This window comes from Ochlerotatus camptorhynchus, unplaced genomic scaffold, assembly GCF_037179485.1.
Source record: "Ochlerotatus camptorhynchus isolate MF236.1 unplaced genomic scaffold, CSIRO-AGI_Acam_v1.1 ptg000084l, whole genome shotgun sequence".
Classification (NCBI taxonomy): domain Eukaryota; kingdom Metazoa; phylum Arthropoda; class Insecta; order Diptera; family Culicidae; genus Ochlerotatus; species Ochlerotatus camptorhynchus.
In genome coordinates, this window is record NW_027040574.1 from 76,419 (window position 1) to 87,303 (window position 10,885).

The 10,885-nt window shown below is 38.3% G+C and overlaps 1 pseudogene; it reads left to right on the forward strand.

Annotated features, from left to right (window-relative positions):
* Positions 1-8,816: 8,816 nt before the first annotated feature.
* On the forward strand, positions 8,817-9,965 carry LOC135698329 (uncharacterized; annotated as a pseudogene).
* Positions 9,966-10,885: the final 920 nt, after the last annotated feature.

Sequence of the window (10,885 nt, forward strand, 5' to 3'; positions counted from 1 at the left end):
CCGAAGATTCTATGATGTCCTACTCTGCTTGGTTAGGTATCCGTTCCGTCGGTCGAAATGGGTTGCTGGCAGGAGCGAGTGGTGGCAGCAGTTCCTGGAAAGAATGTGAATTCTTTCAGATCAAAGATTTTCGGCTGGCAGTGATTTTCCTTTCGGAATAGTTCATTTCCTCTCGAATGGATTGGTTACATATTGGGGTTCGTGGCTTGTCGTGGGGTAGTTGAAGTCACTTTGCTTTGTTTTCCAAATCAATAAATTAGATTTTTTCTTCTTCAATCAACAATGTTCAAATAAATCCAATAATATCCGATTGAACGGATTTTGGAACGAAAATGGCAAGCTGACGCTAGAAGTAAATTCCATTCAGAAGAAAAATGTCCATCGTAAAACTCCGAAAACGAACAACTCTATCCCTAGCGGCACACAAATTTCCTCGTATTTAACCTCAATTCTCGGGCCGGTTTCGAGGCTAAAAATAAGCGTTTCCACTTTGTTTCTTGCACATTCATATGATTTTTCGTATGAGACGAGAGAGAGAAAGAAGAGGCGAGTTGGATGTCACTGATGACGAAGACTTAGCTCCGTGGAACGATGCGTAACCTACTGACGACGACGACGACGACGACGACGCAGACAGTGAAACGGTTCGGTTGGTGGAAAACGGGAGGAAAAGCAGATTTAGGGTTAGCAAGAAGAGTGTTCCGCTGTTTGTCGTCGTCTCTGAAGCTGGGACTGGGACTGGGACTGCGACTGTGAATGCATCGAACCTGAACTCTTTCGCATTCCCTGAGGATGACAAATGGGGAAAGTGAGGAGCCGGACAAGCAGCGGAGTCGGGCTTTGGTTGTGTGTTGCATATTTTCGGAGAATGGCAATGGTTTTTTTGTAGTGGTTAGGCAAATTCCGGACGTTGTTGAACGGGAATCTGATTATACATATTCGGTTTGCAAGAAGAAAATGCTTCCGCTGTTGAAGTTGCACGGTGCTGTTTCTGTTTCTGATGCTGTGTGATGGAAATGGGGAGAATTTTATGGCTGCTGTTGGATTCGACCAAGACCACAAACAAATGAATTCGACAAATCAGATTATCCGCTAAAGGTTTTGAGAACGATTCTTCATTTCTTTGATTTGAGCATGTGCCTTTTGATAATAGTATCACTTCACCTTTGAAGAGAAAGTTGAACAAAATATTATGCAATTTAAAATGGGTAACAGTTGTGCATGTTCGATTTAATATGATGATGATCCCACCTCTTACTCTTACAAAAGTTTGATAAATTTTGAAAATTGTATTGATCATGCAACACTCATTATTTAGCTCACCTGAATAACAACGATGCCTTAGAATGTAAGAACCTGTTTTTGAGTGAACGTAAAATCGGTGCATACCTGAAAATACAAGGAAGAAGAAGAATGAGTTATTATTACTTTGTACAGATTATTTGACTTCAGAATAATTTGCAAATTCTTACATCAAATCCCAAGCAACACCACCTGTTTTTCAGCAAGTAACAACAACTTTAGTGTGACTAAATGAAGGACTGAATTATAGACAACGCTTCACGCTATACTACACCACGGGAAGGATTGTTGTTTGTGTTAGTGGGGTCGATAGTAAAAGTAAAAGGGATTCAGGAAAATTGCTGAAACTTAACAGAAGTTACCAAATCTTAACTTGAGTTATAAGATCCTAGCCTCGATAAGTAGTTCGAACAGTTTTGAGAACTCAGGCCACGATTTTCAGGATGCATTTTGAGAACCTTAGAGCAGTTCCATTGAACCGAAGACTACAAATCAAGAAGACTGGCAACTCTGCCAAAAATCAGGAGACAGTAACGGCAACGCCTCTTCTGAGCAAAAGTGGAACCTGTGTATGGTAGTGTGTGTTAATTCACGAGTGCATTCACACACATAGGTAGGAATAAATAGCTGTCAATTATTGTTTTTTTTTATGATTGTCGTAAAAAGTTAAACGTTTTTTTCTTCGCTAACAACGAGTAAAATTTCAGCTGAAATTGAACAGATCCGTAAGTAGATTTGTTTTGAAAATTAAAACTATGCTAGATAAACATTTCAAAAGGTCCTATTTGCATTGAACGATTCTTTTCATCGACTTTCTCTTCCATTAATAACTCAACTTCAAAAGCATTCCCTGCTGTGTTCAACGTTCTAAGCACAAGATTTGAACTGCTGCTATCAAACTGTGTGGCAAAATTAGCACCAAATGCATTTGCGTAGGCATGGTTATCAAAAGAGAAAGTCGATGAAGAGAATCGATCAAAGCAGATAGGACCATTTGAAATGTTCATCGAGTATGGTAATGATGCCATTCACAATGATGGTGGGACTTTCCTTGTTCATTAATTTGCTATCTCAGAATTATCTTCCACTTTTCCTAAGCCCTTCAGTGATGCATTTATGGGCATTCGTATGGTGCATTAGTATTGTAGTATTCCGTCAATTTGATACACCGCGCGGCATTTCGATTTTTCTCAAACGTGCAGTTGCACAAAATTTTCCGCGGCCTTTGGTTAAGTTGTGACGTTTGGTAACTTGGCACAGTACTCGCTGACCATTTGAATGTAACTGGCCAATCCGACACTGTTGTTATCATTCTCATAGACGGGGTTGGTCGATTCCAAGAATTGTTAAAGCATACAGAGGATCACTAGGGGAAACGCTCCTATAGTTGCGGTACGTTAGAAGCCTTAGGTTCCTATAGTTGTGCATGGAGATTCAATACACAACTATAGGAACCTAACGCTTCTAACGTACCGCAACTATAGGAGCGTTTACCCTATCCGGTGGTTTCATGGAAATATATTCTTTATCAATACGTACCGTTTGGGATCGTAGTCCTTCAACCTTTCATTTTCTCCAACATTAGATCCTGCTACGCCTTCCGTTGGATCGTGATGTAGGTACCGTTTCTTTCTTATTTTTGACACCATGACAAGTTTTTCGGTTTGGAGTTGGAAAACCATTGGCTTGCTGGGATTAGGATACAAATTGCCGTGAAATTTTGTAGCGCAAAACAAAAACAACGTATACCGTGTTATGATTATTCGTTTCGATGACATTAGGTCACACACACAGTCACTGTTTATGAGCAGTCTCACTAACACTTGTGCTTAAAAGTTCCACTTTGATTGACAGAGGCACTGTTATCAGTGACGTTTGACATTTGTATGGGAAAAAGGAACTGTTGCCAGTCTTATTGATTTGTAGTCTTCGATTGAACCTAGGAAAGCAGTGAGAAACAAGAAGGTCTAAACATTACTGAGAACATCGGGGCCTCCCTTAGCTCAGTCGGTAAATGCGCAGCTACAAAGCAAGACAATGCTGGATTCTCGCTGGCTGAGTTCAATTCTCGGTCCGGTTAAGGACTTTTTTGGGTTGGAAAATTTCTCGACTTCCCTGGGCATAGAAGTATGATTGGACTTGCCACACAATTATACTAATGCAAAAATGGTACAGCCATGAATGCTCTCAATTAATAACTGTGGAAGTGCATCTAGAACATTAAGATGAGAGCACGCAATAAGCTTGGAAATCGAAGAAGAAGAAGAAGAAGAAAAAGAAGAAGAAAGCATCAGAGATGTTGAGAGAACTTAAGAAAAAAAATCGGAAACTTCACTGAGGGTTCAGAAAACGTTGGGAAGTTAAGAGATCTTTAGAGCAGTTTTATTAATTTCTGAAACAAAATAGCGAGGACTTCGGGAAAGTTTCACGAACAGATTCGGGGGTTGTTAAGGAAACTTCTGTAAAATGTTGAGCTTGTAAGGTTTAACGTTAAGGTGCAGCCATCAGTTTCAATGAATCTACAGTATTTTTTTTAAGTAGTTCGATTAGATCAGAGGAGAATTGCGGAAATTTTCAAGAAATCTAGTGATCTTCAGGGAAATTCAGAGATCTTAACGCCATTTCCAAAAACCTCAGGAAAGAACATACTTTTGGGGAAGTTTACAGATCTGTAGTTTTTTGGGATAGGAAACTCAGAAGTACTAATCCTATAAATTCAGGACAGCACCTTGAGTTTCAGGTAAATATTGAGAAACTATTTGAAGTTTCGTGAATTTCGGGGAAGTCTAGAGAACTGTATTTTATTTTGTTTCAGGGATGTTCCATGTGTTCTAAGCAGCTCCGTTAATTAATTGCTGGAACTTTCAAAACGTGTCAAAACATTTTAGAGCATTCCGAGGATTTCAGAATTGCACCAAAATTTGTATGGAGAAATATGAGGTCTTCAGAGAAGTTCCATCAATATCAGTAAAATTTTTGAAACGTAAGAGAAGCTCCGTGAATTTCTTGAACATTAAAGATACTTCATGAAAACTCCTGGCAAGTTCAGGGGAGTCCAGGGTTTTTGAGATATTTTAAAGGAAGTTCTATGAGCTTCAAGAAAGTCTGCGTAAAAAACTTCTGGAAAAAAGCATAGACCGAAGAATTTCAAGAAAGTACAATTAACTTCAGGAAAATTCCGGTAGATTTTGAAAAAAAATCTGAAAAATTAGAGTAAAAAAAAGCAATTTTAAGTAAAAGTAAAGTAAAAGTAAAGTAAAAGTAAAGTAAAAGTAAAGTAAAAGTAAAGTAAAAGTAAAGTAAAAGTAAAGTAAAAGTAAAGTAAAAGTAAAGTAAAAGTAAAGTAAAAGTAAAGTAAAAGTAAAGTAAAAGTAAAGTAAAAGTAAAGTAAAAGTAAAGTAAAAGTAAAGTAAAAGTAAAGTAAAAGTAAAGTAAAAGTAAAGTAAAAGTAAAGTAAAAGTAAAGTAAAAGTAAAGTAAAAGTAAAGTAAAAGTAAAGTAGAAGTAAAGTAAAAGTAAAGTAAAAGTAAAGTAAAAGTAAAGTAAAAGTAAAGTAAAAGTAAAGTAAAAGTAAAGTAAAAGTAAAGTAAAAGTAAAGTAAAAGTAAAGTAAAAGTAAAGTAAAAGTAAAGTAAAAGTAAAGTAAAAGTAAAGTAAAAGTAAAGTAAAAGTAAAGTAAAAGTAAAGTAAAAGTAAAGAAAAGTAAAGTAAAAGTAAAGTAAAAGTAAAGTAAAAGTAAAGTAAAAGTAAAGTAAAAGTACAGTAAAAGTAAAGTAAAAGTAAAGTAAAAGTAAAGTAAAAGTAAAGTAAAAGTAAAGTAAAAGTAAAGTAAAAGTAAAGTTAAAGTAAAGTAAAAGTAAAGTAAAAGTAAAGTAAAAGTAAAGTAAAGTAAAGTAAAAGTAAAGTAAAAGTAAAGTAAAAGTAAAGTAAAAGTAAAGTAAAAGTAAAGTAAAAGTAAAGTAAAAGTAAAGTAAAAGTCAAGTAAAAGTAAAATAATAGTAAAGTAAAAGTAAAGTAAAAGTAAAGTAAAAGTAAAGTAAAAGTAAAAGTAAAGTAAAAGTAAAGTAAAAGTAAAGTAAAAGTAAAGTAAAAGTAAAGTAAAAGTAAAGTAAAAGTAAAGTAAAAGTAAAAGTAAAGTAAAAGTAAAGTAAAAGTAAAGTAAAAGTAAAGTAAAAGTAAAGTAAAAGTAAAGTAAAAGTAAAGTAAAAGTAAAGTAAAAGTAAAGTAAAAGTAAAGTAAAAGTAAAGTAAAAGTAAAGTAAAAGTAAAGTAAAAGTCACACGAATCACTTTTCTCGGCTAGTTATAAAAGAGCAGAGTAAAAGCTGTAAAACTGCACACGTCTAAAAATAAACCTAGTTGACTGTGAAAATGCTTCCAAAGTTGCTCTAATACAGTTGAAAGTTGATTAGTGTATGTATAGAAGTGACATTAGCGTTTATTGGCTTATCTTATTCAGTGCGACTGACAAATTGAATAATGGTTGTGAGAAAGTTGAGTAAACGCTCTCCAAAACTATTTTGCTAGCTTTTGCTTGTAGCTGTATCTGCAGCTTCTTTTCAGCTACTTTACAGCACAACGCTGGAAAAGTTGGCTTACAAAGCTGAAAATGTTAGTTGGGTTGTCTTAGCACTTTCGTTGGGCACTATGTAAGAGATAGGAATAAAACTCTTTGGAAAATCATATGCCTGTGTCTAAGGATCGTCCTCGTCAAATTTAAAATAACACTTCCAAACACCAAATCATCACCGTTAGAGCTCGCAAGCACGTCTAATTTCCCAAAAATTCATTACATTCCGAATAAATCATCATCCCTGCAATAAACCTACCAGGAAAGTATGTAACATTTCAATTTCAAACATCACGCTCGAAGAAACAGCTCGGAAAGCTTCCCAGAAACTCTCCGCAAAAAGAATTCCTCCTACACGTAGGTAGCAGATAAAAACGACGCGTCAGAAAATCGAATCCAAGAATCACACATCGCCGGCCCATGTAGCGGCCCCGAATCATGTTCGCCGAAGCTGGATGCTGCATCAGCGTGTCGGTCCATGAGGCAAGCAAAAGCCAAGATCAGCTCCATCAAGCGAATCACATCGGCGACGGCGAAATCTCCTTCATTCTTTGTACGAAGTTAGAGCCAGAGGGGGGCGAGGTGTGGAGGAGGATTGGAGAAGGGTCGCGACAAGATAAAAGGCAATTTATATCAATTTCTTCAGTCGGAGCATTTAGTGTCATGTTCATGTTTTTTGCTCACTTTCGTTCTGCGGATCCTGGGGGCGGGGGATTTTTCGGCATTTGACTGGAGGCAACGATGACGATGTTGGAACCGCTATCCCTCGCAGATGGCCTCATTATATCCGTCTTGGGTCTTTGTTTCCCGTTCGGGTGTGGGAGTGGATCGATGAAGGCGGCGAGGACGAGAAGGACAAACTGAGGCGATAGGAATGGTACTTAATTTTATCGGCCTGGTCAGGGGTGCCCCGTGGTGATTTTTCAAGCTGTTTCCCTTCTCCGTCTGATTGCTGATGGTAATAGCAATAAAATTCACTCAGTTGTCGCCACATGTGGCTCTCCCAAACATGGATGGTAGCCATTTTTTTTTCTTGGATGGGGAAATGAGTTTGAGTTAGTCTGGAAAAGTATTCCAAAGTAAATTCTGCTCCAATTACATCCCCCTTCCATCTGAGATAACTCACATATTACGCTTGCATGAACAGTCGCTGCTCAGCTCGAAAAATTCGTCCCAAAAATTCAACTCCCCTCGAAATACGACCTACTTCAACCGAAAAATTCAAGCACCCTCATCCGGCTCGTGAGCGCAATCAACAGTCGCACTCTTCCAGGGATTGAAGGAAGAGTTTCCAGTTGCGTGTATGTGTCATATTTATGATGGGCTTAGTCATACTCAACCCCACGCAAATTGTGTAAGGGAAACATCCGAAACGAAAATCTAGGTGTAAGAAAGCATGAAATGTGACTCATACCCCGCAAAAGACATGCGATCGTTGGATGACTGGGTCTGGGTGTAATGTGAAACACTTTTCTCAAATTGCAGATAAATTGGGTATCGGATGCCAACCGTCCTCCCTCCATTTTGCCCTTTCCCGGGCGAAGCTTGCTTCCAAAGAATGGAAGGGGGTTGTAACGTAAGAAGCTTTGGTTGTTATTTCTTGACTTGCCAGGGGATACCGAAACTCCGAGCTGACTGATATAAATCTTGACGCAATCTGCTTTCCGACTGTTACACACGTTTTCCCTAAGTAGGTTCGTACACTTGCTGGCAGTACTACTTGATATAATGTACGAACTTTGCACATCGGAGGCACGGCTTGATGGAATCAGAAAGTTTTTTTTTTTCCTGTCCCTTTGATGGCTCTGGAAGTAATTCATTGGATTTGTTTCAGCGGGTGATTGACGGTGAGTTTCTTTGTGGAATGCATCAGCAAACGGAACGTCAATCAACGGTTGGCGTATGTACGAATGATTTCTACAGCTAACGTTCGTCTTCTCACAATTTGATGAGCGATTTACTGCGTAGAAAGATCCTGCAGCCATCCTTAGCAACTTTAATTCGAGTGTCTAAGAACACCACGAAAGTATTGATTTTACGCGTGGAGAAATGTTCTTCTTTTAAAAATGAGCGCCCCTCCTGCATCGACCGACAGCACCATCTAACTTATGGCCGAAAGTGCATCGTCTTGCTTGCTCTATCTGGCCTACTTTGCCAAAATGAAGAAACCCTCTATAAAAGGCCGACTTGTCATCGTGCTCGTTCTCTGTTCAGGCATAACATTTGATAACGGCACAAAAGCTTTTGTAAACAAACTTGTTAAGGCGCTTTACACGCGAACCAAAGTACGCCCACGCAAACCAATACCACTTTCGAAAAGGTGAGAGTTGCCCCTATCCGATGATGTTGTTGGTTTGCGTGAGCGTACTTCGATTCGCGTGTAAAGGGCCTTAAAAAGTTTGTTTACAAAAGCTTTTGTGCCGTTATAAAATGTTATGCCTGTGTTCGTGTGGATAACTCAACGTCATCATCGACCACCATCGTCATCAGTGAACCAGCAGATCAAAACAAACGAAGAAAGTGAAAGTGAATTGAATTTATGTGTATTTTGAATTGTAGTTTAGTTGTTTAGTAATGCATTAATTAGTGTAGTTTAAATTAGTGGATATTAAATAAAATTAAGGCCATTATCTACGTTTGAGCTACCATTCAATAAATGCCACCAAAGTGCCTAAAAAGAATACAATTAATCCCGTTGTGCTCGGTAGTGCCCGGAAATCCAAATTTAGCACAGAAACGCTTTTACGCCACCAACTGAGTTCAGTATTAGCTTGACCACGGTTCAGTACAGTCGCTGTTTTTAATTCGCTTGTGTTCAATTAAATACCCTCGAGTGGTGTCACATTACACGCGCGGTCGAACGGCCAAAGTGATAAGTCATCAAATCGCGAGTGTCAATAAACCCGGTGTATAATTATTCACCTAAAGCAGTGGTTTAAATTTACCAGATGAATAATTCTAGTTTCCCCCGGCTGGGGGAAACCTCTGGTGGAGGTGGTGGAAATATTTTAGTTATGGAAAGGGGAGAGGAGGGTAAATCCTTCCACGGAGTCTCTCCGATTCTCGTCGATAAAACAATTAAAGCCTACTGCGGGGAAGTAGCAAGCGCAAAAAAAAAACGAAAGACGGGAAAATTCTCGTCCACGTTAAAAGTGAAAGAAACCTGGCTGAAATCGAAAAGCTGGCTCAAGGAATTTCCACCAAAGTGTACGAGCACAAAACTCTTAACTCGTGCAAAGTAGTGGTTTTTTGACAGGACATAAAGTTTGACAGTGACCAAGACTTACTCGAAGACCCATCGAAAACAGGAATAACTGAAGTTCGGCAGATTATGAAAGGACGCGATGAGAACATAACTCCCACTGGAATTTTTGTCCTCACTATCAAGGGTACGGTTCCACCTAAAGAAGTAAAAATTGGGTACATTCTGTTGGAAACAAGACCGTTGTATCCGAAACCATTTGAGGTGCTTCGTGTGCTATAAGTTCGGGCATATCGGAAAAAAAAACTGTAACAGTGAAAAATCTGTAACAAATGCGGTGAGGCATTCCTTGAAATCTGTGAAAATGCAGAAAAATGTGTTAACTGTGGCGATTCTCATGGAGCATTCTTCAAAGGGTGCCCAGCATTCAAGAAAGAAGAAGCTATAACCAAAGTGAAAGTGGACAGAAATATTAACTTTTGGGAAGCTAGAAAAATAGTGGAAAGCGAAAATAAAATCACGTATTCAGATTCCATTAAAAGTGCAATAACCCAACAATTTGATGTGAAGATCAAACAATTAAATGAAGAAAAGAAATCCTACGCGGAAACACTAAGGTTAGATCTGCAGAAACAGTTCGAACAAAAAATGAAGGAGATGGAAAATAAGCTCATGGAAATGCAAAACCAGTTTGAACAGGCAGTTAATGCCTACAGAGAAGAAAAACCAAAAAAGAAAAACGGCAGAAAAGGAGCTCAAAATTCTCAAAGACAATTATTCCAAACTGGAGAACACACTGAAACTCTACGGATACAAACCATCAGGAAAACACACCAGGAACTCAGAATCGGATGTCAGCTCGCGAGAGGTTGGCGATGATGAGATGCAACCCTAAACCAAATAAACGTCATCAAAACAACTAGAATGGATCCAACAGCAAACCGAAAATCAACCGAAATTATTCAATGGAATAGTTATGGCGTCAGAAAAAAAACGCAGAATTACGGATATTGATTAATGAGTACAAGACATCTCTTATCAGTCTACAAGAAACAAGAACAAACAGGTCAAACGAACACTCAATTCCTGGTTACGATACCTTATTCTGCCACCGTCCTTCAGGACAAGGTGGAGTTTCTATTGCAATCAAACATGGAATAAAATACTCAAAAATTCAACTTAACACAAGTCTTGAAGCAATAGCTATAGAAATCAACCTACCTCGAAAAATGACTCTCTGCAGCATATATCTGTCACCAAATCAGATAATTAACAAAAAAGAACTTGAGAATATAATTAACCTTATCCCCAAGCCATTTATTGTATCGGGAAACTTCAACGCTAACCATAGTCTATGGGGATCAAATAGAGATGATTGCAGAGGAAAAATGATCGCCGAAATAATACAGGAACAAGAGCTTATGCTACTGAATGACGGCAGCCCAACTTTCATACATTCGGCAAACGCATCGACATGTATTGACCTTACTCTATGATCAGCAGAATTAACTGGTCAATCCACGAGGACCAACACGGTAGTGACCACTTTCCAATTCTAATTGGTACCACCATATCTTCCAAAAGATCAAGACCAGCCAGGTGGAAAATGCACGAAGCAAACTGGAACATATTTGAAGCTAAGCTTGAAGAATCAATCAAATCACATCAATCATACACAATAGAAGAATCAACAGACGCAATTAAATCTGCAGCTTCATCGGCAATACCAAAAACATCTACTGAAGTCTCCCAAAAAACCGTTCCATGGTGGAACCAAAACATAGCAGAAGCAATCAAACTTAGACGAAAAACACT